Raw genomic sequence first — 15,232 nt, 5'->3', positions numbered from 1 at the left:
CTGTGAAATATTATATCAAGAATTGTAATTACATGCACCCGTTGAACAGGGGCAGAAAACTTGGGCCTTTGGTGGTGGTGGTGTTGCCACAACACTGCAACCCCTCACAGATACTCTAGTTGGAGCGCAGGAATAAGCCCTGCTGCAAAGTATTGCAGCAAAAATTTGTAATTATACACCCCTGTTAAACAGGGGCTGAAAATTGGGCCTTGGGCACTGGTGCTGGTGCCACAACACTGCAACCCCTCACAGATACTATAGTTGGAGCGCAGGAATGAGCCCTGCTGCAAAGTATTGCATCAAAAATTGTAATTACACCCCCTGTTAAACAGGGGCAGAAAAATTGGGCCTTGGCCACTGGTGGTGGTGCCCAGAACCAAAAATGTTCTTACAAGCTATCAGCATGAAAATTGAGGAGGAAGAGGATTGTCACGCAGCATAACAGGATAGTCACTCAGCATCAGCATAGGCAGTCTTGAAGGGATCTCACATTTAAAAAAAAAAATCAGTCGGTTACATCAGGTGCTTGGTAGCTGGTGATCCAAGACTGATTCATTTTTATGAAGGTCAGCCAATCGACCAATTCGGTGGACAGGCACACCCTGTGATCGGTTACAAAGCCTCCAGCAGCACTGAATGTGCTTTCCAAAAGAACGCTGGATGCAGGACAGGCCAGTAGCTCAATTGCGTACTGTGCAAGCTCTGGCCAGTGATCCATCCTCAAGACCCAGTAACCCAGAGGAGTTTCAGTGGGAAAGGTGTCCAAGTCTGATCTTGCCCCTAGGTATTCCTGCACCATGTGAATCAGACGCTGGCGATGATTGCTGGAACCGATCATACCTTGGGGCTGCGGACTAAAAAATTGTCTGAACGCATCGGTCAGACGGCCACCTTCTCCACCGCTCCTTCTGTGACTGACCAAAGCCTCAGCAATACGTTGTCCAGGAGGACCAGGAAATTGTAACCTCCCAGGATCTGGAAACACGTTGCACAAACCTTTCTGCAAGGCCTCCCAAAGATGTTTCATCCTCTGCTCTCTCTGTGATGGCAAGATAAGGTCCGTAACCTTACCCTTGTAACATGGATCAAGGAGGGTTGCCAGCCAGTAATGATCCCTCCCCTTGATACCACGAATACAAGGATCCTTCCGCAGGCTTTGCAGGATCAGGGAGGCCATGCAACGTAGGTTTGCTGAGGCATTCAGTCCAGAGTCCTCTGAGTCACTAAGGACGACATGATCCGCAGCCACCTCCTCCCAGCCACGTACAAGTCCATGGGTTTCTTCGGACTGTAAATGATCCCTTGAAGACTGCTGCTGATGCTGAGTGCCAGGCTCCACCTCCATGCTGAGACAATCCTCCTCCTCCTCCTCTTATTGTGTGATCGGTGGGCACGCAGGAACACTGTCTGGATAAAGGGGGCCTTGAGAGGTAAGGAAGTCCTCCTCTTCCTCCCTCTGTTCTGCCTCTAGTGCCCTGTCCATTATTCCACGCAGCGTGTGCTCCAGCAGGTGGCCTCCTCAAATGGTGACAGGACAGTGCATGCATCCCTAATCATAGCCCACTGGCGTGGGAAAAAAAACCAAGGTCCACTGACCCTGTCCTGGTGCCATAGTCGCATAGGTACTCATTGATGGCTCTCTGCTGCATGTGCAGCTGCTGCAGCATGGACAACGTTGGGTTCCACCTGGTGGGCATGTCACAGATTAGGCGGTTCTTGGGCAGGTTAAATTCCTTTTGGAGGTCAGCCAGCCGAGCACTGGCATTATATGACCTGCTGAAATGCACACAGACTTTCCTGGCCTGCCTCAGGACATCCTGTAAGCCCGGGTGCCTGCCCAGGAACTGCTGCACCACCAAGTTAAGGACGTGAGCCAAACAGGGCACATGGGTCAGTTGTCCCTGTCGGAGGGCGGAGAGGAGGTTGGTGCCATTGTCACAAACCACTATACCTGGCTTAAGCTGGCGTGGCGTCAACCACCTCTGAACCTGCCCCTGTAGAGCTGACAGAATCTCTGCCCCAGTGTGGCTCCTGTCCCCCAAGCACACCAGCTCAAGCACTGCATGGCATCTTTTTGCCTGCATGCTTGCGTAGCCCCTTGAATGCCTACGGAGCACCGCTGGTTCCGAGGACAAATCAGCACAGGAAGAGGCCATGGAGGAAGAAGAAGTGGAGGGGTGGAGGAGAGAGGTGTGGCAGAATCACTACTAGTAGAATTTTGGAGGCGTGGTGGCGGAACAACCTCCAACACTACTTCACCCTGTCCTACATCCTTCCCAGCTGCCAGAAGAGTCACCCAGTGCGCGGTGAAAGATAGGTAACATCCCTGTCCATGCCTGCTGGACCATGAGTCAGCGGTAATATGCACCTTACCGCTGACTGCCCTGTCCAGCGAGGCCAAGATATTGCCTTCCACATGCCAGTAGAGAGTCGGAATCGCCTTCGGTGAGAAAAAGTGGCGTTTGGGAACCTGCCACTGAGGAACCGTACATTCCACAAACTCACAGAAGGGGGCAGAGTCTACCAACTGAAAAGGCAGCAGTTGAAGTGCTAGCAATTTAGACAAGCTAGCATTCAACCGCTGGGCATGTGAATGGCTGGGAGCAAACTTCTTTTGGTGGTGCAGCAGCTGGGGCAGGGAAATTTGCCTGGTACAATCTGACGTCGGTGTACCGATAGCAGATTGCCCGCAAGTTCTTGGCTGTGACACACCTAATTCTACACCTTCATTCCTCTCAGTGCAGGTTTCAGAGAGGACTGAAGGTATAGTGGGGTTGGAGATCCCAGCTGATGAGGAGCAAGTAGAGGTCTGCTTTGTTCTTTGGTGTGGGTCTTTTAGGTACGCTTGTCAACGAACTGCATGGCAGGTAGACATATGTCAGGTCAAGCATGTGGTGCCCAAGCGGGTGATGTTTTGGCCACATGAGATACGCTTGAGACATATGTTGCAAATAGCAGCAGTGGGATCTGATGCAGTCGTCTCAAAAAAGGCCCACACCAAAGAACTTTTGGAATAACGCGCAGAGACAGCAGCTCCCTGCACATGTGGAGCTCTGTGGTGTGATGCAGTTGGTGTGCTGCCCTTAAGCTGGCCCCTGGAGGGCATCCTGCCTCATTGGAGATGTGCCTCCTCCTCCTCTCTCCTATCAGGCACCCACGTGGAGTCAGTGACCTCATCATCTCCTCCCTCCTCATCACCGGAGCAAACCTGGTAGTATGCTGCAGCTGGGGGAACATGACTGCCAGATTGCTGTCCTTCTTGAGCACCCCCTCTCTCTGGGCTCACATTACTGCCTTCCTCTAGCTGGGTACCATCATTGTAGCCTTCAAAACGCTGGGCATCCGCCTGGAGCATGTACCCAACACTGTGGTCAAACAGTACGGGGGACTCCTCAGGAGGAAAACAAAGAAAAAACTGCGCTAGACCCTCATAATGTGTGATACGGTATATGTGAAAAAACACCAAATGAAGAAGAATGTATATATAAAATCATAAACAAAAAATATGACACAAAAAATCCCAAATATTATTTGACAAATACCGAGTGCATATAGATCAAAAGGTGCCAAAAATACAAAATAGTGATAGTTACATAGTAGGTGAGGTTGAAAAAAGACACAAGTCCATCAAGTCCAACCTATGTGTGTGATTATGTGTCAGTATTACATTATATATCCCTGTATGTTGCGGTCATTCAGGTGATTATCTAATAGTTTCTTGAAGCTATCAATGCTCCCCGCTAAGACCACCGCCTGTGGAAGGGAATTCCACATCCTTGCCGCTCTTACAGTAAAGAACCCTCTACGTAGTTTAAGGTTAAACCTCTTTTCTTCTAATTGTAATGAGTGGCCACGAGTCTTATTAAACTCTCTTCTGTGAAAAAGTTTTCTTTGTACTCGCTCCATTTCCAGTACATCCTTCCTGAGGACTGGTGCCCAGAACTGGACAGCATACTCCAGGTGCGGCCAGACCAGAGCCTTAAATATATTAAATTAATAAGCAGCAAAGTCCTTAGACCAGAACAGAAAATCTTCTAAGGAGATGGGAAGAGTCCCCTGATAGCTCTTCATAGGGATCAGTGTGTAAAAGTGGAAAGTGGGAAAACACCCCTTGCAGTGATCCTCCACCATTAAAAATACACGCTTACCAGATAGTAAGCTCAACAAGCTCGTCAGTAAACCAAGGACCAGATGAACAGCGGGTATTGGAGCATCCCTCTATGTAGTGTGGCAGACGGCAGGCAAACCAGGCACATGCAGGACCTTGAATCCAGGTATCCAACCAGCATCAGGACATCACTCTGGGTAAGCAGGTTTCATTTTTCATTCAGTGATTGCATCTGGCTGTACATGTGTCAGGAGGACATGGTGGGGCTAGGGAAGGAGTGACTGATGCCATTGAGCTGAGGGAAAAAGCCGCGTTGGCAGCTGCTTTGCCAGACAAAGTACCCTGAGCCTAGGTGAGAGAGGATGAGGAGGATGAGGACGGCTTGGTCATCCACTCTACCAAGTCTTCCACACGTTGCGGCTCAACACGGCCAGCTATGAAAAAAAGGACAAGCGTGTCCCACGGCCACGTGCTGATGAGGATGCACCGTCTCCATGACCAGCACTGTTGCCTCTATACACAGAGCCTGCTTCCCTCTTTTATTGGCTTGTGACTGTCTGCCTCTCCTTGTTGGCCTTCCAGACATACTAATGGCCTGCAGTGAGATGTAGCTGCACAAAGCTGGGATGTATATATATACTGATACTGCAGCTAGCAGAATCAACTGCCTGCCTGTAGTATTATTAGTATGAGAACACCAAAAATTGTCTTTAGGTGCACACTATGCAACGGAAGGACACAGTACACTAACTGTAAATACTGTAAAAACACCTGCCTGCCTGTCAGTAGGAAGAGAATAACAGGAACAGATCTAGCTAAACTGAATACAGTATATATATATATATATATATATATATATACACAACACCTAGGATGCATATATATGACAGAGACAAGAGAAGTTCCCCTTAGTGGACTTTTAAGGCACCTAGTAGTATCTTGTGTAAAAAGTGTACCGAAGTATACAAAATAATATAATAATGAACAAATTTTATTTATGAATAAACAGAGTTAAAAAAAATTTAACGAAACATTGATTTATCTAAACAATATGTTTCTGTCACCATACAGTATATATACATGAAAAAACCTCCTCACACTCAACGTGTTTCGGGATATAGTTTAGTCCTTCTTCAGGGGTGTAGAAAAGGGGAGGGGTTCATCTAAGATGTAATTAAAGATATATAATCAGTAAATTACCATGACATGTAAAGATACAAAAATACATGCTTAGAGTGTTACAATAGAGCACTTACATAACATTGAATGATAAAGTAGTCTTACAATGCTTCGTTAAATCACATTAAAAGCTTGCAGTTAAAATAGCACCCAATAATTGTGCCGGTGGGACAGCTGTCTTAAGGCAAAAGGGCATCAGAGAGGTCTATAAATGTAAGCTGAATAGTGTTGTCCTCGGGAGGAAGAGGTCCCCCCCGCACTCCATGGCAACAAGACAGCCAGAAGAATATACTGGGGCAAATGGAATCCCTGGGAGTAAAGAAAAGTGTACTGAGAATATAGATCCAGATTGAAAATACTGGATATATAATTGAGTATTCATATAATTCAACGAAATATATATATATATATATATATATATATATATATATATATATATATATATATCTGCTGATCTAGCAGATAGAAGTAAGAGTGAATAATAATAATATAAATAATAAAGATACATGAAGTTCAAAACATGGTCACCAGTGCCTGGGAATATATCCAGGCACTAAAGTGACCAGCAGTATATAGATATGAATGCTATTTTAGCTATGGTGTGAGGTTGCAAATGCCAAAGAAAATGCTTGGACACTATAGCAGCCAAATTAGGCAAAGCAAAAATATATTGATAGCAGATAAATATTTAAACCTGTGTATATACAATGTAAGATAATTATCTAGTTCATTACAAAAATATCTCATAGAGAGATATATTTTATCTTGTATAGAACAAACTATTTAAATTTGTCTTCAAGAGAAAGCTAAGACAGAGTGCTGGCCAATGGCTACATAGGTTTAATGCTACAATATAGGCTAACAGTAAATGGAAGAGTTATGTTGGAGGAAGCAATTACCTTAGTAGGGGAGAAGTTGAAAAGACCAGCCGCACATCCCAACATCCAGCTACAAAGTGCTCGATCTGGGAGTGAGCTGGCCTTGGATTTTAAAGACATTAAACCCCAATCAGCTGGTGCAGTAGATTGCACACAGCTGATGCTGGGGATGGTTACCAGGGAAACCTCCGACTGCCCCCTGGTCTGAATGTGCGCGGCCCCCATGTGCATGCGCGAGCATCAGCACGTCGGAGTGGTGTCATGCACACCCAGCCCACCGACACAGTATGCCCCACCGGCGGACTGCGCATGTCAGCCGGAGTGGCAAGATGGAGGCTGTGGGCGGTGATGTAAAACGTCCATCAGCCTCCAAGAATGCCAGTCAGAAAAGGAACTGGGCGGCTCTTTGTGCCAGGCAATTCTACCGGTCGGCCGCAGCACGGGGATGCATATAAATATACACAATACACTGTAAGTGCAGCTAACTGACTCACCTGCCTACTCTATCTAACTTAAATCAAATGACACTGTCTCTCTGTCTATCTCTCTCCGCCACGCAGGCAGCCTTATATAGTGTGAGGCGTGTACTAAACCCCCTGAGCCATAATTAGCCAAAGCCACCTTGGCTTTGGCCAATTATGGCTCTCTGTACAGACGGCACTGTGATTGGCCAAGCATGCAGGCCATAGTGCACGCTTGGCCAATCATCAGCCAGCAATGCACTGCGATGCCGCAGTGAATTATGGGCCGTAACACGCCACTCGAATTTGGCGCGAACGGCCCATAACGTTCACAATTCAACGAACGGTGGAACTCCTGAGTCATACGGCTCACCTGGAATCTCCCACTGTGGGCGCCCCGATACAACCTATGTTGCAGGCCAACCCTGCTGCTGCTCCAGTCTCAGTGCAGGCACCCACCTCGAGTTTTACCTCTATTAGAGGTATGTCTGGTTCCGCACCACTTCCCCAGAGATTTGGGGGTGATCCAGTCCAATGCAGGGGGTTTCTCAACCAGGTTGAGATATACTTTGAGATGCTGCCCCAGGCGTTTCCCAAGGACGGAAGCAAAGTAAGTTTCATGATATTTTTGCTTTCTGAGAGAGCATTGGCCTGGGCAAACCCTCTATGGGAGACGCAAAAACCTGTTGTCTTGAGTTACTCTGAGATGCAAAAATGGGGATGTATCATAACACAGAGTGGTGCTGTGGATACATGAACCATATACGTGTGCCACATCCTGACACTGTATTAGCAAATGAAGAACCAAAAAAGGGGACTTTGGACTTTGCAGGCACAGTAACAACAAGTATATATAACAAAAATAATTTATTGAAGAAACATATAGATGGGACATCAATTTAAAAACCACAAATCACATATATGTAATGAGATTTTTTTTTTTTGTTTAATAAATTTTTATTAAAGAAAAATATATAACAAGAATACAAGTGAAAATCAAAATAGAGAGCATTTCCATTTTTTACAATAAAGCAGGAAACAGTACTCACATATCACATTAATTAGAATAATTCTATAATTGCCTCCAGGGAGATCCATAAAGTCAGCGCACTAGCTGATTGGGCAAAGAATATAAACTATGTGAGCACTATGAACCGAACGTAGTTGAATATAAACATATTGCATTCGTTTATGAAAAAATAAACACTAAAAAAAAGTAGTGGGAGAGAAGTGTAGAAAAGAAGAGAGAAAAAAAAAAAAAAAAGAAAAAAGGAATAGAAGGAAGAAAGAATGGGAAAGAATATAAGAGGAAGAATTGGAAGAAAAGGGGTTAAGAGGGAGGGGAAGGAAGGAGGAGGGTTGCCGGCATGCAGGGCCATGTATTGAAAAGAGAGGTGCATTAGCAAAATTAAATGCAATGCTAGGTGGCTAAGTGTGAATGATAAGTTTAAGGGGTTTGTGTAATAAGATTTTTATATGTAGAAGTGGTTTGAAATTTTTTCCAAGGATCCCAAATTAGAGAGTGTTTCTGAGAGGTCCCTCTGATATTGTGGGTGATACTCTCCATGAGGTGTACATTGTCAATCATTTGTAGCCAATTTTTTATAGAGGGAATTACCGGTTGACCCCATAAAGTGGTGATTAAGGCCTTGGCAGTATTCAATAAATGAGGAATGATTGAGCGTTTGTACGACCCTATGGGAGTTTTTGTAACATGAAAAAGGATAGCCCACGGGTCATTTGGTATGTGAACATCAGCAATCTGAACAATCAGATCATGAATGAGATCCCAATATTGGCGGATAAGAGGACAAAACCACCATATGTGTACATGAGTAGCTTTGTTCCCACAGTTCCTCCAGCACAATGGGGAACTGGCAGGGAACATTTGGTGCAATCTAACTGGGGTGTAATGCCATCTAGTGAGCAATTTATAGTTAACATCTGACATTTTTGAGGCTAGTGACGAGGTGTGGGCTAATTGAAGGATCCTATCCTTTTGGTTGTCAGTTAGGAAAAGATCAAAGTCTTCTTCCCATTTAGTCAGGTAAGGTGGGAAGCCAGGGTTTTGAAGAGTGATAAGGGCTTTATAAAATAACGAAATGCTATGTAGAGGATGGTCTTTTGGATAAAATATAACTTCTATATCGTTTAAATCACTGATGCCCCTAATAGGAGTAGGAAGAGAGCTTAAGAAGTGTTGTATTTGGTGGTATCTCCACTTATCTAGAAACGTAACAGGTTTAGGGGCGAGGATCGCAGATAATGGTTTTAGTACATTGCCATTTAGAATATGATGGAGCAAGAGAGGCTCTTCCGGCCTCCATGATTTAAAGCCTGGATCCAGAAGACCTGGCAAAAAGTATGTATGATTGAGGAGAGGTAAAAGGGGGGAGTCATAAGTCCAAGAAAATTTTTTGTGTAAGGCATCCCATACGTCTAAAGAGGATATGGTGAGAGCCGAGGTAGTACGAGTAAGGCTTCTGTGGGAGCGGGGTATCCAGGGAGCCATTGAGAGATCCATGCCACTTAAGGAATACTCAATTTGTACCCATAGCTTCGAATTAAGAGCATATTTCCAATCAGCAAGTCTGGCCAAAACAGCCGCTTGGCAATATGCTTTGAAATTGGGAAGTGCCAGACCACCTGAACATTTGGAACGAAACAATAGCTCTCTGGATATTCTAGGATGTCTGTCCTTCCAGATGAAGCGAGAGATCATGGATAGTAAAATAGTAAAAAAACCCACAGGGACACTCAATGGTAGCATTTGAAAGAGAAAGAGGATGCGAGGTAAAACGTTCATTTTAATTATATTTACTTTCCCTAACCAGGTGTTGGACAGGTTAGACCAATTTCGTAAGTCAGTTCTGATCGTTTAACATGGGAATATAATTGTACCGAAAAAGGGATTGGAGATTAGAGGTAAGATAAATACCTAAGTATTTCATACATTTTGGTTCCCATTTAAAGGGAAAGAGGGGTTTGAGAGAGAGAGCCTCGGACTTAGGGATGTTAATGTTTAAAATTTCAGATTTAGATAGGTTTATTTTGAAGTTAGAGATTGAATGAAACGTGGAGAATGCACACATCAGGTTGGGAATCGAAATACGTGGTTGTTGAATGAAAAATAGAACATCATCTGCATAAGCTGCGTATTTATGGGATCTGTTACCTATTTGTATGCCTTTGATATTAGCATTGTTCCTAATTGTAGCTAAGAAGGGTTCTAAGGTAATAGCAAAAAGGAGAGGGGAGAGGGTACATCCTTGCCTGGTTCCATTACGTAGAACAAAGGGGTCACTTAGCGTCCCATTAATTCTAATTTGTGCTGAGGGATCAGAATAGAGGGATGAGATACGATGGAACATTTTGGGTCCCAGACCAAAGTGGCGTAGGGTCAGCTTTAGGTACTCCCAGTCCACCCTATCAAAAGCTTTTTCTGCATCAGTGGAAAGGAGTAGGGTGGGCTGGGAGCATCGCTGAACATATTGAATCAAGGAGATTGCTCGAAGGGAATTATCTTTTGCTTCTCTAGCGGGTATGAAACCTGATTGGTCTGCCGAGATCCATTTAGGTATAAGGGGAAGTAAACGGTTTGCCATTACTTTGGCGAATAATTTAATGTCAACATTTATTAATGATATTGGTCTGTAACTGTTACAAAGGGTAGGGTCTTTATCTGATTTGGGAATAACAGTAATATGAGTTGAGAGTGATTCCGGGCGTAAACCTGAGGAGTGAGAGATAGAGTTTGCATATGCGGAGAGGCGAGGAAGCAGGATGTCACTGAATGTTTTGTAATAAAGAATAGTGAACCCGTCTGGTCCGGGGGCTTTACCAGAAGGTGAAGACTTTAATGCTACCTGAAATTCCTCAACTGAGAAGTCTTCCTCTAAGTCTTTAAGGACAGATGTGGGCAATTTAGGAAGGTTAGCTTCTTTCAAGTAGGAGAGCATGCGATTCCGTCTCTCCTTTTGAGGAAGAGAGGATAGGTAGTTTTTGACGTTATACAGATCCGTATAATACTCTCTGAAGGCTTTAGCAATGTCTGGAGTTGCATGAGCTAATGCACCTGACGTAAGTTTGATTTTGGAAATAAATGATTGCGATTGTTTAGTTTTTAATGATCTGGCTAACAATCTACTAGGCTTGTTCCCCCATTCGTAAAATTTCTGTGACAGACGTTGGAACTTTCGCTTGGTTTCTAAATTAAGGAGGGACTTTAATTCCTCTCGTTTAAGTGTGAGGGATTGAAGGTGTTCAATATGTAAAGAAAGTTTATGTTGCTTGTCAAGAGCCGCTATCTGTTGTAAGACCTGGTCAATTTGTTGACCATGCTCCCTTTTCTTCCGAGCGCCAAGCTCAATGAGTCGGCCTCTAATAGTAGCCTTGTGAGCCTCCCACACAATAGAGGGGGAGGTATCCGAAGGTTTGTTTTCCTTAAAGTACTGCGATAGATGGGAAGCCAACATGGAAACCTCCACTTCATCCGAGAGAAGGGAGTCATTCAGCTTCCAATTGGTGGAGCGTCAGGGTAGGGAAGGCATGGTCAATGTCATCGACACAGGTGCATTGTCTGAAATAGATGCGGTGCCTATGTGAGTAGAGTGTAAGAGGGGGAGATGAAAGTGATCTATGAATATATTGTCTATTCTGGAGTGTGACTGATGTGTTGAGGAGAAATGTGAGAAATCCTTCTCCTTAGGATGAAGAAGGCGCCAGGCATCCATTAAATGAAGATCAAGAAGCCGTTTTTTCACAAATTTCAGTTGTTTAACCACTTCAATACCGGGCACTTAGACACCTTCCCGCCCAGACCAATTTTCAGCTTTCAGCGCTGTCGCAATTTGAATGACAATTGCGCGGTCATGCTACACTGTACCCAAACAAATTTTTTATCATTTTGTTCCCACAAATAGAGCTTTCTTTTGGTGGTATTTGATCACCTCTGCGGTTTTTATTTTTTGCGCAACAAATAAAAAAAGACCGAAAATTTTGAAAAAAAACACGTTTTTCTTTGTTTCTGTTAAAACTTTTTGTAAATAAATACGTTTTCTTCTTCAATGACGGGCACTGATATGGCTGCACTGACGGGCACTGATACGGCGGCACTGATAGGCACAGATGAGGTGGCACCGATGAGGTGGCACTGAGGGGCACTGATGATGGGGACTGATGGGCACTGATAGGTGGCACTGATGGGCACTGATAGGTGGCACTGGTATGCGGCACTGATGGGCACTCATAGGTGGCACGGATGGGCACTTATAGGCGGCACTGATGGGCACTCATAGGTGGCATTGATGGGCACTCATAGGTGGCATTGATGGTTACTTATGGGTGGCACTGATAGTTGGCACAGATGGGCACGGATGGGCACTGATAGATGGGCACTGATGGGCACGGATGGGCACTGACAGGTGGCATGAATGGACACTGATGGGTGGCACTGATGGCATTGCTTATTTGCAGTGATGCCCCTAAGGGTGGCATTGCTGGGCATCACTGCAACATAATTGTGCCAATCAGTGCCCATTTGTGGGCACTTATTGGCACAGATTTGGCACACTGGGCACATGTGGATGGCCATGGGGTACATACCTGGCCATCCACATGTTGCTCCTTCCCTGGTGGTCCTAGTGGTGATCTGAGGGGGGGCTGCGCTGATAAACAATCAGCGCAGACCCCCCTGCCAGGAGAGCCGCCGATCGGCTCTCCTCTACTTGCGTCTGTCAGACGCGAGTGAGGAAGAGCCCATCAACGGCTCTTCCTATTGACAGCGTGATCAGCCGTGATTGGACACGGCTGATCACGTGGTAAAGAGCCTCCGCCGGAGGCTTTTTACCAAGATCAGTGTAGCGGTGTGTGTCAGACTGACACACCGCTCCACCGATCGCCGTGATGCGCGCCCCCGGGGGCGCGCTGCGGCATGTTATCCTGCTGGACGTCATATGACATCTAGTCAGGATAACAGAACCACTTCCCGGACGTCAATCCGCTATAGGGCGGGCGGGAAGTGGTTAAAAGAGATATTAGAACGATTTTGTGACGTATCAATAGTGGGGTCTAGTGGCATGTTTATATCCCCCGCTAGGATAGTAAGTCCCTTAGCGAAGTGTGACAATTTAGTCAGTATTTGGGAGAGGAAGGCTGGTTGATTATGGTTCGGGCAATAGATATTTGCAAGAGTGCATTGGGTGTTTCCAATAAATCCCCTAAGAAAAAGAAAGCGACCATGATCATCCGCAAGCATATCGGATAACCTGAAGGACATGTTTCTGCAAAAACCAATAGCTAACCCCTTGGCCTTATTGGTGTCTGATAGGCTATAATACCACTGTGGAAAGCTAGGTGATGTTAGTTTAACGGGTGTCGTATGAGTTTAATGCGTTTCCTGAAGAAAAGCAATGGAACATGTGGCTTGTTTCAGCTCCCGATAAACTTGGTGTCGTTTAGCAGCAACGTTAAGACCCCTAACATTATAGGATAAAATCTTTACCTTAGCCATTTAAAATAGGATGTGGACCTTCAGCCTAGCTTGCCATGCATGCCAGCAGGGAGGAGAAAGTGGGGGGAAAGGGGAGAGAGAGAGGGAGTAGAGAGAGAGATGAGGAAGACTAGAGAGATATAAACATATACAGAAAATATACATGTAAATCAAAGAACTTGTGGGAAACAGAAAAATATCACGCAGAAATCTGCAGTGGTCCCGTTGGGGAGAGAGAGAGCGAAAGGCCATCCCAGTCCCTGAGCAGGGGTGGAATAGGACAACTTCAGGGCCGTTCGCACTCGCCTACCCCAGAAGGAAATGGGGGCGGGGTTAAGCTATAGGATGGAGGTAGTGAGGGGAGAGTGCCCCGACAGCACACGGCCTGTAGAGATTACCAAATAACTTGCAGCCAACAAAAAAACAATAAGTTCCAGTTAGAAATATGAAAAACCATACAAATAAAACTAGAATCAGTATAAACAATGTACATCCTACAAGAGTTCACAAATGTAGACCAATCTGGAGTATGAACCAAAAAAAAAACCCTTAAAATAAGGAGGAAGATCAAACATTGGTCAGCTTAATGGCGAGACCGCTTTGGTCATATGTAGGCAAATAAAAGTAGAAAATCACAGCGGCCATAGTCGGACATTAAAAAACAAACAAAAACAAAAAAAACAGAAATTAAAAAAAAAACCCTTGTAGGAGAGAGATTGGTTACATTAATGATAGAGGCATGGGTGAAAAAGTAAAAGTTTCAACCATGTTTTTGTGCAGAACCCGGAGGAGAAGTGCGCCTCTTCTTTGAGGGGGTTTTTTTCCATAGAGAGTCCATGGAGCAGGAGAATTTGGGGACTGGATCCTGCCAGCCTGGCAGTTCCATGGGTGAGAGATGTAAATCCTGCAAAAAAATTAGAAGTTCCTCAGGAAATCTCAGCGTATGGGAGCGGCCATTTTTTGTGGCTATCAGGCAGGCAGGAAAGCCCCATCTGTATGTGATCCCGTCAGAGCGTAGTTGGTCAAGGAGCGGTTTCAGAGCTCTACGACGATCTAAAGTATCCTTAGAGAGGTCCGGATAGATGGTGATGGTAGCCCCGTCAAAATCAATGTTAGGCAGTCCCCGCATCTTTACCATGATGGCATTTTTATCTTCAAAGTAATGCAGGCGACATATAACATCCCTGGGCAAATCTGAGTTAGCATTACGGGGTCGTAGGGCACGATGTACACGGTCAAAGCGTAACGGTGCAGTGACAGGGTTACCCAGGATAGTATTAAAAATGCCTCTTATAGAAGGTTCGAGATCAGTATCTCCAGTGGCTTCCGGCAGACCTCTAACCCGTATATTATTTCTACGGTTACGGTTCTCGAGGTCTTCAAGCTTATACAAAGATGCACGGTGGGCATACGCCAACTGGGTAACAGTGTCCTGCAATTCTTTAATAGCTAATGCTTGCGTGTCTTGGCGCTGCTCTGTTTCCTCTACTCTGACCAAGATATGTGACATATCAGATCTGACTGCAGTTATTTCTTTTTTAATGGATTTCTCTAAACTGTGAAACATACCTGCAAGTTCTTTTTTAAGACCGTTCATTAGTGAAGACATTTCAGAACCCGCGGGGGATCCAGGATCGTCCATAAGGTCAGAGCAATAGGAGGATGCCGGAGAGCTCTCTCTCACAGATGCGGCGTGGGATGATGGAGAGGCGCTTGTTCTCGAGGTTCTGGCTTGGTCGCCACGTGCGTTGGCTAAGTATTGCTGTATGGATCCAGTGGAGACTGGAATGGGTAGTGATCTCTTGTTTGGACGCTTAACTGGGGCAGACCGGATTTTAGGTGTTTTGGCGGGCATAACTGGAGCTATATGGCCGATAGCTGTAAAGAGTACCTCCCCTCACATCTGAGCAATATCACACATTCATCAAGATGTTATTAGCACACAGGGAAATATCCATGTAGGCAGTATGCAGGCAGCATTAAAGTAGTAAAGTACTCCAGCAATTGCAGAAAGGAGCAAGGAGGGTTATTGGAATTGAGATTAATATGAGCAGCAGAATATATGGGGCACATAAGATTCAGTAAGGGTCCAAAGTCACAACAGGAGGTGTATAGC

The sequence above is a fragment of the Aquarana catesbeiana genome, linkage group LG12 (assembly GCF_042186555.1).
Source record: "Aquarana catesbeiana isolate 2022-GZ linkage group LG12, ASM4218655v1, whole genome shotgun sequence".
Classification (NCBI taxonomy): Eukaryota; Metazoa; Chordata; class Amphibia; order Anura; family Ranidae; genus Aquarana; species Aquarana catesbeiana.
The sequence above is the reverse complement of the archived record's forward strand: the minus strand, read 5'-3'. Positions refer to the sequence as shown.